The sequence below is a fragment of the Crassostrea angulata genome, chromosome 9 (assembly GCF_025612915.1).
Source record: "Crassostrea angulata isolate pt1a10 chromosome 9, ASM2561291v2, whole genome shotgun sequence".
NCBI classification, from domain to species: Eukaryota; Metazoa; Mollusca; class Bivalvia; order Ostreida; family Ostreidae; genus Magallana; species Magallana angulata.
In genome coordinates, this window is record NC_069119.1 from 18,798,940 (window position 1) to 18,810,842 (window position 11,903).

Here is an 11,903-nt window from a genome sequence, read left to right on the forward strand (position 1 = left end):
GAATTACATTTTAGTTAACTGAGATAATGATCTTAAACTAACAGTATATTGTTTTTATCAAAATGTGGATAGGTTAGACATTTTTGAAACAACAAATTCAAAAATACTATTAATATATGGAAAATATATTGGCCAGCTGTCAAACATCGGCGAAATCTCGGACAAAGGGTAGCCAACTGCCTCATGAAACTCCTCCTTTAATATTGTTTAAATGACATAAACTTATAAAGATATGATATTTTGAATGTTTGTGTAATAGGTTTTAGCTGTTTCTATTTCGATATAATCAGCTGATAATTGTTAATCAGAAAGATATACTGATTTAAACTGGGAACACTTTACAATAGGGATAGCAAGATTTCGATCAGTTGTGTTTGATTTGGTCAAAACTGTCAACAATATATACAATATTATTTTTGGTACTTTGTTGTTATCTGAATTTTTATTTTTTTCTTCCTGGTTCATTTTTTTATTTGTACTTTTTGTATTTTTACTGCGTGTAATTTCCCATTTTCCAATTTAATGGTTTGGCAATATGCACTATCTGTATAGATTTTTCAACTGTTTATTTTTTCTCTTTGTTATTTTGTTTAGTTTAAAATGACCTTTTCATATCTTCCCTACTTATATTTACTGAACATGCATGCAAAATTACCTTAAAATTTGATCAATATGACAGTAAGGTATGACTATTGCTAGTATATATAAAATCTCTCTATCAAAACTAAAATAAAAGTAATTTGCAGCACATCTGAGGCAGGTATCGCAGTCTATACTTAAATAGCTAGTACACGCATTACATATGTTTGATCCACCTCTAGTTTAGCGCGAAAGCACTGTTGCGTCATCCATTACCTTTTTTGTCTTTGTAAACGTATCTCGATGAATCTATAGGTTTAGCTCGTTCTTTTTACCGCGTACCCTGGTTCTTCGAGCTCACTTCGCTCGCTATATTTATAACATGATTATTCCTAGTTGATATCAAGTTTGCTTCTAGCCTAAAGCCTGATGAATGTTTTGAATTCCTTAGTTTCAGCTAATAAGGTTTAAAAAATTTGAATACAGTTGAGCCAAGAAGATTTAACAAAAGTTTTGAATGTCATGCATATTAGAAAAAACAAGAAACAATCTGAATAAACGAGTATATGATATAAAACTCATTACGAATATACTATTTTTAGATGCTTTATTAGATTCAGGATTAATTTAAAACAAATGAAAGGTTATCAATAATACGTGCTTAAATCACTTATGCTAGCTGTAATATCTGCCAAATCATGGGAATAACAGGTGTGGAAGGCCCCGTTTGCTGCTGGTCAGGAGGTGACATACTTAGTCGACAGGGGATAAACTAACATGGAAAATCCATTTTTTAAAGGAAATGCTATTTATCTTTTACTTTGTTTGCAATATCAAGAGAAACAGATAGCAAAGAATGACAAAAGGATGCTGTTTTACTCAATGGCAGTGAAGTGGGATCGCACCTCATGTGATGATTAATTATGATTAGTACAATTAATAAATGCGTGGTACCTGAGCAGAACACACACAAAACAATCCTTTTATCCTTTTAGCAACTTGATTCTTGTAATGATTTAAACTTGCTTATCTCATACACCGTTACCTCTTGATAGATAAAATGATGCTTTGTGCCCTTGAATAACAAAACCCAATAAGAATTAATTTGAAAGACACAATTAAATGCTATTGCTGTTGTTTTATATCCTTATATCTTTCATATCTTGTCTTATAAATCAATATCCAATTGTGTCCGATTAATTACGTTCTTCATTACAACAAATACTGGTCAAAAGTTTAAATCACCTATTTTAAAAAAATCTATTATTTTAAAATAAAACCCCTGTTTTCAAGTCGATGCAATCATCGTCAGCAACGTAAAATGCTTAACTGTTTATGTAAAAAAAATTACTTGACCATCACCGTCTTTGTTGATAAAGCGTTGAGCGCATGTCTAAATCGTTTTTTCAGACGTGTTGTTAAAACACGACTCGATTCGATCGGTTCCTTATGAAAACATAAATTCAATTGTGTAAAAATAAAAAAAAAACTCTAGGGAAACAAACCTTTACGTCTATTGTACAGGTACCTCGTACTTTTCTTTAAAGTTTTGTTATCATTTAAATGACAGAAACGAATTAAAAAAAATCTAAGTTATAATAAATAGCATGTCATTTTTTGTAATACAGTTCATAAAAGTTACAGAAGTAAATACTTAGTACAATGGTCATTGAGACAGAACATTCTAATACAATTGACTAGGTTTGGTATTTTACTGAGGAAAAAAAACATTGAATTGACTCATATTTAAAAAAAACAATTGCCCACAATCTGGTCTATATTTCACTTAGAAAGTTAGTCTTGTTTTAGATGAAACCATGACTTTTTGCGTAGAAATAAAAAAAATTACAAAATAGCGTTGGGATTGTAGTGTTTGATTTTGGCAAACAATGCCTGATAAATGTTTATAATTCCTTCTATTCAGGTAATAAGATTTAACAATTCTTTATTACAGTTGATACAAATGAATTTTACAATAGTTTTGAATGCCATACAAATTAAACAAACAAGAAGCAATTGGCATGAACAAGTTAAACTATATGAAAAAAATTCAACACGAATATTCCAGTTCTTTCTGGATGTTTCATATGTCTCAAGATCAATTAAAAAAAAACAACGTTATCAATAATACCTACTTAAATCACTCATACTAAATCATGTGATATATTAGCATCAATATATGCCAATCTAAAGGAATAACAGGTGTGGACGGTCCCCTCTGCTGTCATTAAGGTGGTAACATACTTAACGAACAGGGGGTAAAAACACGGAAAATTCATTGGTTATAGTTAATATTATTTTTATCTTATCATTGTTTTTGCAGTTTCAAGTCAAACAGATTACAACGGACAACTGAGGGATTATCTTTTACTCAATGACAGTAAAGTAAGATCGCACCTTATATGATAATTAATTATGATAAGTACAACTGAAAGCGTAGGACGTGTGCAAAACACAAACACAGCGACCAATCTCTTACAGTTCATAAAAGTTAAGGCAGTAGATACTTGGTACAATGGTCCTTGTGACACAACATTCTAATACAATTGACAAGGTTTGGTAATATACTGAGGGGGAAAAAACTTTGAATTGCCTCATATTTAAAAACAATTGCCTACAATCTAGTCTATATTTTACCTAAAAAGTTAGACTTGTTTTAGATGAAAATCATGAATGTTTTTGTGTAAAATTACAAACAAATTGTGTTGGGATTGTAGTGTCTGATTTTGGCCTAAAAATGCCTGATAAATGTTTATAATTTCTTCTATTCAGCTAAAAAGATTTAATTTTTTTTTTATAACAGTTGATACAAATGAATTGTACAATAATTTTGAATGCCATACGAATTAGACAATAAAACAATTGGTATGAACGAGTTTATGAAAAAAAATCCAATACGAATATTTCAGTTCTTTCTACATGTTTCATATGTCTCAAGATGAATTTAAAAAATAGTTATCAATAATACGTTCTTAAATCACTTATACTAAAATCATGTGATATATTACACATGAAGTATCAATGTATGGCGATCTAAAAGAATAACTAGTGTGGAAGGATCCCTCCTGTGCCACTATGCTGGTACATGTAACATACTTATCCAACAGGGGGTTTGAAAAGTTTTTGAAAATTCATTGGTTATAGTAAATATTATTTAGATCTTATCATTGTTTGCAGTTTCAAGTCAAACAGATTACAACGGATAACTGAGGAATTATCTTTTACTCAACGGCAGTAAAGTAAGATCGCACCTCATGGGATTATTACTTATGATAAGTACAACTGAAAGCGTAGGACGTGTGCAGAACACCAACACAGCGACCAATCCTCTTCGTCACTTGATTCTTGTCACGTTTTAAACTCACTTGACTATTTAATAAAGAAAAAAATAATGTATATAATTTTCAAATGAATAATAGAATATTTTCGTTGTGGTTTTATATATTTAAATGAATATCCTTTTAAGCTGATGATTACTTTACTATATTACAAGGAAGCTTAAGATACAATTACTTTTATTTTCTTTAGGGGAATCAAAATGGTATGTATGTATAATAAGACCTGTCATAATAAATGTATGAAGAATAAACATTTGTACGACCGTAATACTTATTGAGAAATCAGATCTTTTCTTAAAGAACATTTAATTCATGAGAAACATACAACGTAAAATGTAATGCCAAATTTGAAAGGTTGAGAACAAAAACAGTTATATAACATACATTTAACTAATCAGCGAAAGTATTGTAAAGTATAAAAATAACGTTTTACCATCTTGTTTACTATTAAATAGCATCACCACAAAATAATTATAAGATTTTCTTAGCTATATGTTGTACTGATTGCAAAGCGTGCGGAAAGCTTAACAGCTCCCAAAAAATTTACCAATATTTGTCTTTAATGAGGATTACACGAATATTTACTGATATAGACATAAATTGCACAGTTACCCTGAAAGATCCCCAAAACAAAAATTACATCATGATGTATCATTTTAACTACCGTCATATCTGACTAAATGCTAAATGCATATACAATGTATACAGTTTACTATCGGTCAACAGATTATGTCAGTTATAAAATTTAGACAAATATTTTGAATTTGTTCGAAAGAAGATCTATTGGTACGATGTTTTTAGATGAACTTTTTTTTTCAGTTATTATATTCACGCGTTGACAATAATTGCATTTTATACAATGTGCTTTTGTTAGTATAGAGTACATTTATTCTAACGTCATTATCATGTAATTTTATTTTGATTGTGATTATTAATAAGACTGTGCAATAATTGTGTTAACATTTCAAATATATTTTAACATAAGAACGGTACTGTTCTGGGTTATAAACAATACAAATAAAGATGAAATTATTGCAAGACAGAATAATTATGTTAACCGAAAACCGCACAATTTGTAATCCGGATGTTAAGCACCGTGATTACTTGGTTTTTACATCGGTCTTTTTCTCACGATTACCCAGAGAAACTTTGTATGACTGTGTTCTTTCAAAATGTTTCAATTAGTGTTAAAAAGCTTACCTCTTTTCTAGGGAAGCGCATCGGGGCCTACACCAGATGTGTTTTAGCTTACACATTGTCATAATTTTTATCTTCTTTTCATTTTATATTTTTGTTTGGAGGCGAGTTTACAGGATTCAACACACCTTATTGTTAATGAGCCAGTTTTCTTGTTATTTGCTATCTCAACTTAAAAATAATAAGGGGTTAAAAGAAATAATTTAAGAATACATTATAGTTATATCGATGAAAACAAGGTTGGCATATACATTGAGCAAAAAAAATGTAAACATCATCGGTATATCGAAATAATTATAGAATAATATTTTCATTTTTTGAAACATACTGCGAATAAATTATCAATTGAATTTCGCAGGCCGGGAGTTCTAATGGTACGAATTACATGTAGAATTGCATTGGCAGGTACTTGGGAATTTTTGGAATGGAATTCGTGTAGACTTAGTTTTCATTGATATTTTAAACTCATCATCTAAATGCACAATAAATTATGAGTTATAGTATTAATCTATTTATCATACACGTAATTCCACGAAAAGTTGTACCCATTAACCTATGCATAAATAGCAGTCTATGAATATTGGCTCCAAGAAATCCAATCCTTAATAAGGAAATTAACTCTAAATATCAGATTATTTTTTATTGACAAGCATCTAAATAGCATTTGTAGGTTAGATGCAGAAGACATGAGCAATCCTATCCCAAAATAATGATTAGATTAAATAAACACGTTGTTACAACGGTCTCCGATCAATGAGGCTTGATTCAGTCATCTGTTTTCAAATTGATAATACACGATCACAAAGCAACTATCTGGGATAATAACACGCCCTCTGAACTAAAATATAGCCCAACTACTATATCAAAAAGCATTTATGCATGGAATAGTTGCATGCAAGTTGCAATTTCTTATTATCAAGATTTAATGTGAGTCTACGTTATTGCAATCGGTCCATGCATAGCGTTATTTTAAAAGTGCAATTATAATATATTGTTTTCGACGCTTTGGCAAATGAAAAAGAAGTATATTGAAAGAGGATTATATAATCCAAATTGGTAATCTTAGATTAAATCAAAAATGATTTTAATGTTCCAACATTGGTTTCAAAATCCAAATTTCGTGTTTCATGGAGAGAAACCTTAAAATAAAAGATCATAATTAACTGCTTAAACACAGTGAAGCAACCATCTTAATACGATATCAGATACGAATTGCAGTTAATGTAAAGTAATTATTGCCTTTTCTTTATTTATATCAAACTGTCTATGTCAATTTGAATGTGTCGTCTAGAGCCAGATTAAGAGTGAGGTAACGTACATGTACCAACAAAACTCCATTCTATATCAAAAATTTCGTGATATGCTCCCCAGAAATAAAAGCATATTAAAATCAACCTAACAATTAAGCATTTATATCTCAATAGTGTTAGATAATGTTCCTAAATCAACATTTTAAGTTCATTTTTTGTTCAGTCGATAACGCAGAGAGCAACAAAACTGGTGAAATTATGTAAGGTTAATATATTATCAAAACTACAGAAAAACTACAAGAGGCAATTCAATACATTTGCATCATTAAAATGTCACAATGCTTTATATGTTGACATTACAATAAAAGGAAGACGGTGTACATGCATAAGTTGAAACACAACAAGTATAGGCCCGTATACACTTCCGTACTTTTCCAATACTGTATACAAAATTTGATGATGTAAACAACACAAAAAATTAGTATCATGACATGTTGGATAAGTAAATGCACTTATCAATTTATCATACCTTGATCAATTGTTAACCGATTTCTTTGTAAGGGTTTGTCAATTCATTCAATAGGTGTGTTAACACTTTATATATGAAATGCACTTACAAATTATTTATCACATCATAAAAACAAAAACATGATTCATTATAACATGTGAATCTTTCATGGAATGAGCTTTCTCTCAAACAGGTTAAAACTGGATCATGTAGACCCCAGTCCTGTCAGTTTTTATAGAATTTTTAATCACAATAAATTTTATTAAGTTTTTTTTTTACATTCGGTTTATACAGTATGTCACTAATGTTGACATTGTAGATATGTGACGTTCACATTTTAATAACACGCAAAACCTGACCATGACCCTACAAAAAGCACAAAGTCTTCACTCATAAACGCGTGGAAAGATTAATTACTGTACATGTAAGATTAAATAAAACGTTCAAATTTACACAACGATTAACTTTTACCTTAACCCCCCCCCCATAAGAAAAAAAAAATCAACGAATCAAGATTATTTATACTATATTCAAGCTGCAGAAGCGAACTCAGATCTTTTCTAAAAGAACATTTGACAAGGTTTGGTAATATACTGAAAACATTGAATTGACCCATATTTGACAAAAAAAATGATCAAAATCTGGCCTACAGTACAGGCAACGCGGATCCCGTGTTTCCCGCGCCCCGTCACGGTATAAACACATCGAGGTGATCGGCCAGGTGAGACAGGTATACCGCGTTCCCATCACGGTGACCTCATCATCTACCTGTCCCCGCCACGGTAAAATTATCGATGAAAAAGTATCGTATACAAGCGGGAGTTATCTCCCCGAATGACAAATAAATGGCATGTTTCTTTATATTTAATGACGATATTTTACCAGATTTTGACAGAGATTATAATCGAAATACATGAAGTCTTTTTTACTATTTTTTGTTATTTCATAGCTATTTAATAAATCATTAAAGTATTTAATTTAATACTTGTGCACCAATTGCAAATAAAATATTTTCGAATCCATTATCATATTTTAAGAAGGTCGTTTAATTAAAAATTATCATGAAATGATTTAAATTGCCAATAGAAATTATAAATGTGTACGCAGTGTGATTGTGTTTTCTTAACAATTAATTGGTCCGCCTACATTTGTATTGTTTGTTGTTGAAGTCCATGCGTGTCAACTAATGATGAGCAAGTGATTAAAAATTAGGGCTTCCTATAAAATTACCAACCCGGTATTTTAAGCACGTTCCGTTCATTTCTTACAAGATCTTCTACGTGTAAAGAACATTTTTTGTGAATTTGTGTTGCGTTACTTAAAGTATGGCTCGTTGTTTGTCATTGCGCGAGGATTCCCACTTTCTAGTGCGTTACGTTTGCCACGACAATCTTTAAATGCGAAGCCGTGTGTTCTTCAAGACTCAGTCTGACTTGAATATTCAGTGTTGAAATGAGTATGACGTTCAGTGGGGCCGGCCTGAGGAAGTCGATCGAGCTGTGGTCTTGCATGCTGGATGTGAGCGGGACATGAGGGCCAAGCAGCAAGAGATGGAAGATACCGAGTGTCTACCAGCCTCTCCTTCCTCATCAACTTCTTTGCCACATTCGAATACGCCCCATCGTAATGCGAAAAATCAAATTAACGTGTATCTCTCTGAACCTTAATTATAACAAATAGAGAGTAAGGAGCCTTAGACATACCCAGAGTTGCATAAAATTATGTAATCGAAAGATATTGTGAGTATCCCTTGTCATGTTGTCGTGATGGTGTACCAGCTACCCGCCTTGACCAGTCTGGTGACGGATGTTAGCGTTTGCTCGCGACCGAGTCCCTCTCTCTCTCTAAACAGATACTTTTTTTGAGAAGGAAATGTTGTTAAACCGTTCTTATGTTCTTACACTTTTCAAAGAAATTAAGAACATGTTTTGAAAGTTTTGCTGTTGATATTTCATGCCGATGAAAAAACATGTAAACATTTCAGTAAATGTATTGAATTCATTTTATGTGTGCATGTACATGTAATTTTATTGAATATAAAGCTACTACAAATATGTAAACTAGTTTCCCGTTATCGTAACCTTACCACCCCCCCCCCCCCCACCGCTTTATGACTGTCGAAGTTAACTTTATTTGCCTTTAGTCCCAATTGTTTTACACAAAGGTGTGAAACCATCGCACTGACAGGAAATCACTCTACGCTTGAACGCACAGAATACAAAGGAATGAGGCAGGTAGATAATCTGTGTAACGATTGACCAAGAAGAATTCTACATGCATATCAAACAATTTTACTAATAGTTATATCAAATAATTGATTCAAAATAATCATTTTACTGCGTTCTTTAACCGTGAAACGTGTTTAAGATATTCCTTCCCGCAAAAAACCTCCAATATAAACTAAACGAGAGATAGAGAAAAAACACAACGAATTGAACTTTCTAAACACAGTATATCATGCATCACGAACATTGTAAAAAAACTTAACTGTTAAACATACTTCTTATTTTATTTATTAAAAATAAAACTAATAGAAAGAAACTTTATCATGGAGGAAACACGTGGTAGAGCTAGCGGGCTGATTTGATTGACAGGTGCAGTACGTGGACTCAAATCTGAAATTGCATCATGGATTCAATCACAGTGTACCATATTCTTTTATGAATACTAATTGTATGAATATTTAGTATTGGATATTAGTATATTTCACATAAGTGTACGTTAATTACGCCTAACCCCCCCTCTCTCTCTCTCTCTCTCTCTCTCTCTCTCCTGTAAGGTGTTGTGCGATTAGACGAAGGCGTACGCGATATAGACTTTTTCTTTTGTCGTGAATAGGTGTGAAAACCCTCAAGGGCATGTCGTTTTCTACCCTGAGTTTGTTAAACACTACATGTATACACAGAAAATGATCGTGACTTAAACTTCATATGTATACACAGGAAACGCATACTGAACATAACACTTTATGATTCCATGTGCTTTAACGCAGCACCAACTTTATATATGAATGGTAATTTTATTATTGAACGGAAAAATAGATTTGTTAGTTCCCGACATTTGTTCATTTCTCAATTTTAAACAAACACATGTATTGACAGTTTACGGCGCTATGCGTGTCAACTTATAAAATGAGAAGATGAAATTGCTCTGCATTGATACGAGTTCATGTAATGAAAATATTTGATTTTAAGATTGCTATAAAAACAGGATTATCAACTAATACAATAATAACTGAAATAAGCACGTCAAATACAAAGATGTGTGTTCTTATTTACACATCACAAAATTTAACAGCGTAATAATCATGTTATGTTGTAATTCGAATGTAGTTTCCGATTTCATGAAATTCTATTTCATAAATATAATTTATTAATTTTATAATAATAGCGACCACAATCTATTTACAATGCAGCTGTTATGATTAAATCTGAAGTCGCATATTTGACGTGGATTTACGCGACCCGCATTGCCTGTAATGTACTGTACAGGTAAAGTAACAACAACAAGCAGCAGCAGGAATAACGGTAAATCACACCGTCGTGGTGTCATCACGGTCGCAATCCATACCGCGATCAAAAACTGCGATGGTGTATCGCGGGAACGATAAAAATACCGTGACGGTAACGCGGGCCAATACGGGATCCGCGTTGCCTGTACTGTATATTTCACCTAGAACGTTTGACTTTTTTTAAATGAAATCATCATTTTATTGTCTAAAAAAAGAAAAAAAATATTGCAATGGTATTTTAGTGTTTGATTTTGTGCCAAATAATGCCTGATAAATTTTTATAATTCCTTCTATTCAGGTAATAAGATTTAACAAATTTTTATTACAGTTGATACAAAAAAATATTACAATAGTTTTGAATGCCCTACAAATTAGACAAAAAAAAAAGCAATTGGCATGAGGAAGTTTATGAAAAAAATCCAATACAAGTATCCCAGTTCTTTCTAAATGTTTCAGATGTCTCAAGATGAATTTTAAAAAAAAATTATCAATTATACGTTCTTAAATCACTTATACTAAAATAATGTGATATTTTAGCATCAATGTATGCCAATCTAAAGGAGTAACAAGTGTGGAAAGTCTCCTCTGCTGTCATTAAGGTGGTAACATACTTAACCAACAGGGGGTAAAAACACGGAAAATTCATTGGTTATAGTAAATATATTATTTAAATCTTATGATTTTTGCAGTTTCAAGTTAAACCGATTACAAGGGATAACTGATGAATTATTTTTTTACTCAATGGCAGTGAAGTAAGATCGCACCTCGTGTGATAATTAATTATAATTAGTTCAACTGAAAGGGTAGCACGTGTGCAGAACACCAACGCAACAACCAATCCTTTTAATCACTTGATTCTTGTCATGTTTCAAACTCACATGCCACTTCAATAAAAAAAAATCCATTAATACAATTTATAAATAAGTAAAGGAATATATTCGCTGGGTTTTTTTATATGTATTTAAATGATCATCCCTTTTCGCTGATGATTACTTTTCTGTATGACAAGAAAGATACAAATACTTTAAATCTTTTTTAGGGGAATCAGAATGGTATGTAAGTATCATTAGACCTGTTTGATAAAATAGAATGAAGAATAAACATGTGTACGGCCGTGATACTTATAGAGAAATCAAATCTTTTCTAATTGGACATTTAGTTCATGAGAAACACACAACGCAAAGTATAATGCCAAATTTGAAAGGTTGGGAACAAAAACAATTATTTGAAATACATTTGGCTAATCAGCAAAAGTATTGTAAAGGTAAAAAAACCTTTTTTCTGTTTTGTTTGCTATCAAATATCATCACCACAATAAAAATTATAAGATGTTCCTAGCTATATGTTGTATTGATTGCAAAACGTGCGGAAAGTTAAACAAATTTTTGAGGTCTGATAATTTGTATAATGACATTGTTGAAATTGTAATAATCTTGGAAAATGTTTGAATTTGGATTAAGATAATTCCCAAAAATTTACTTCCATCACAGCATAGAATTATTTGAAGACGGAAGACAATG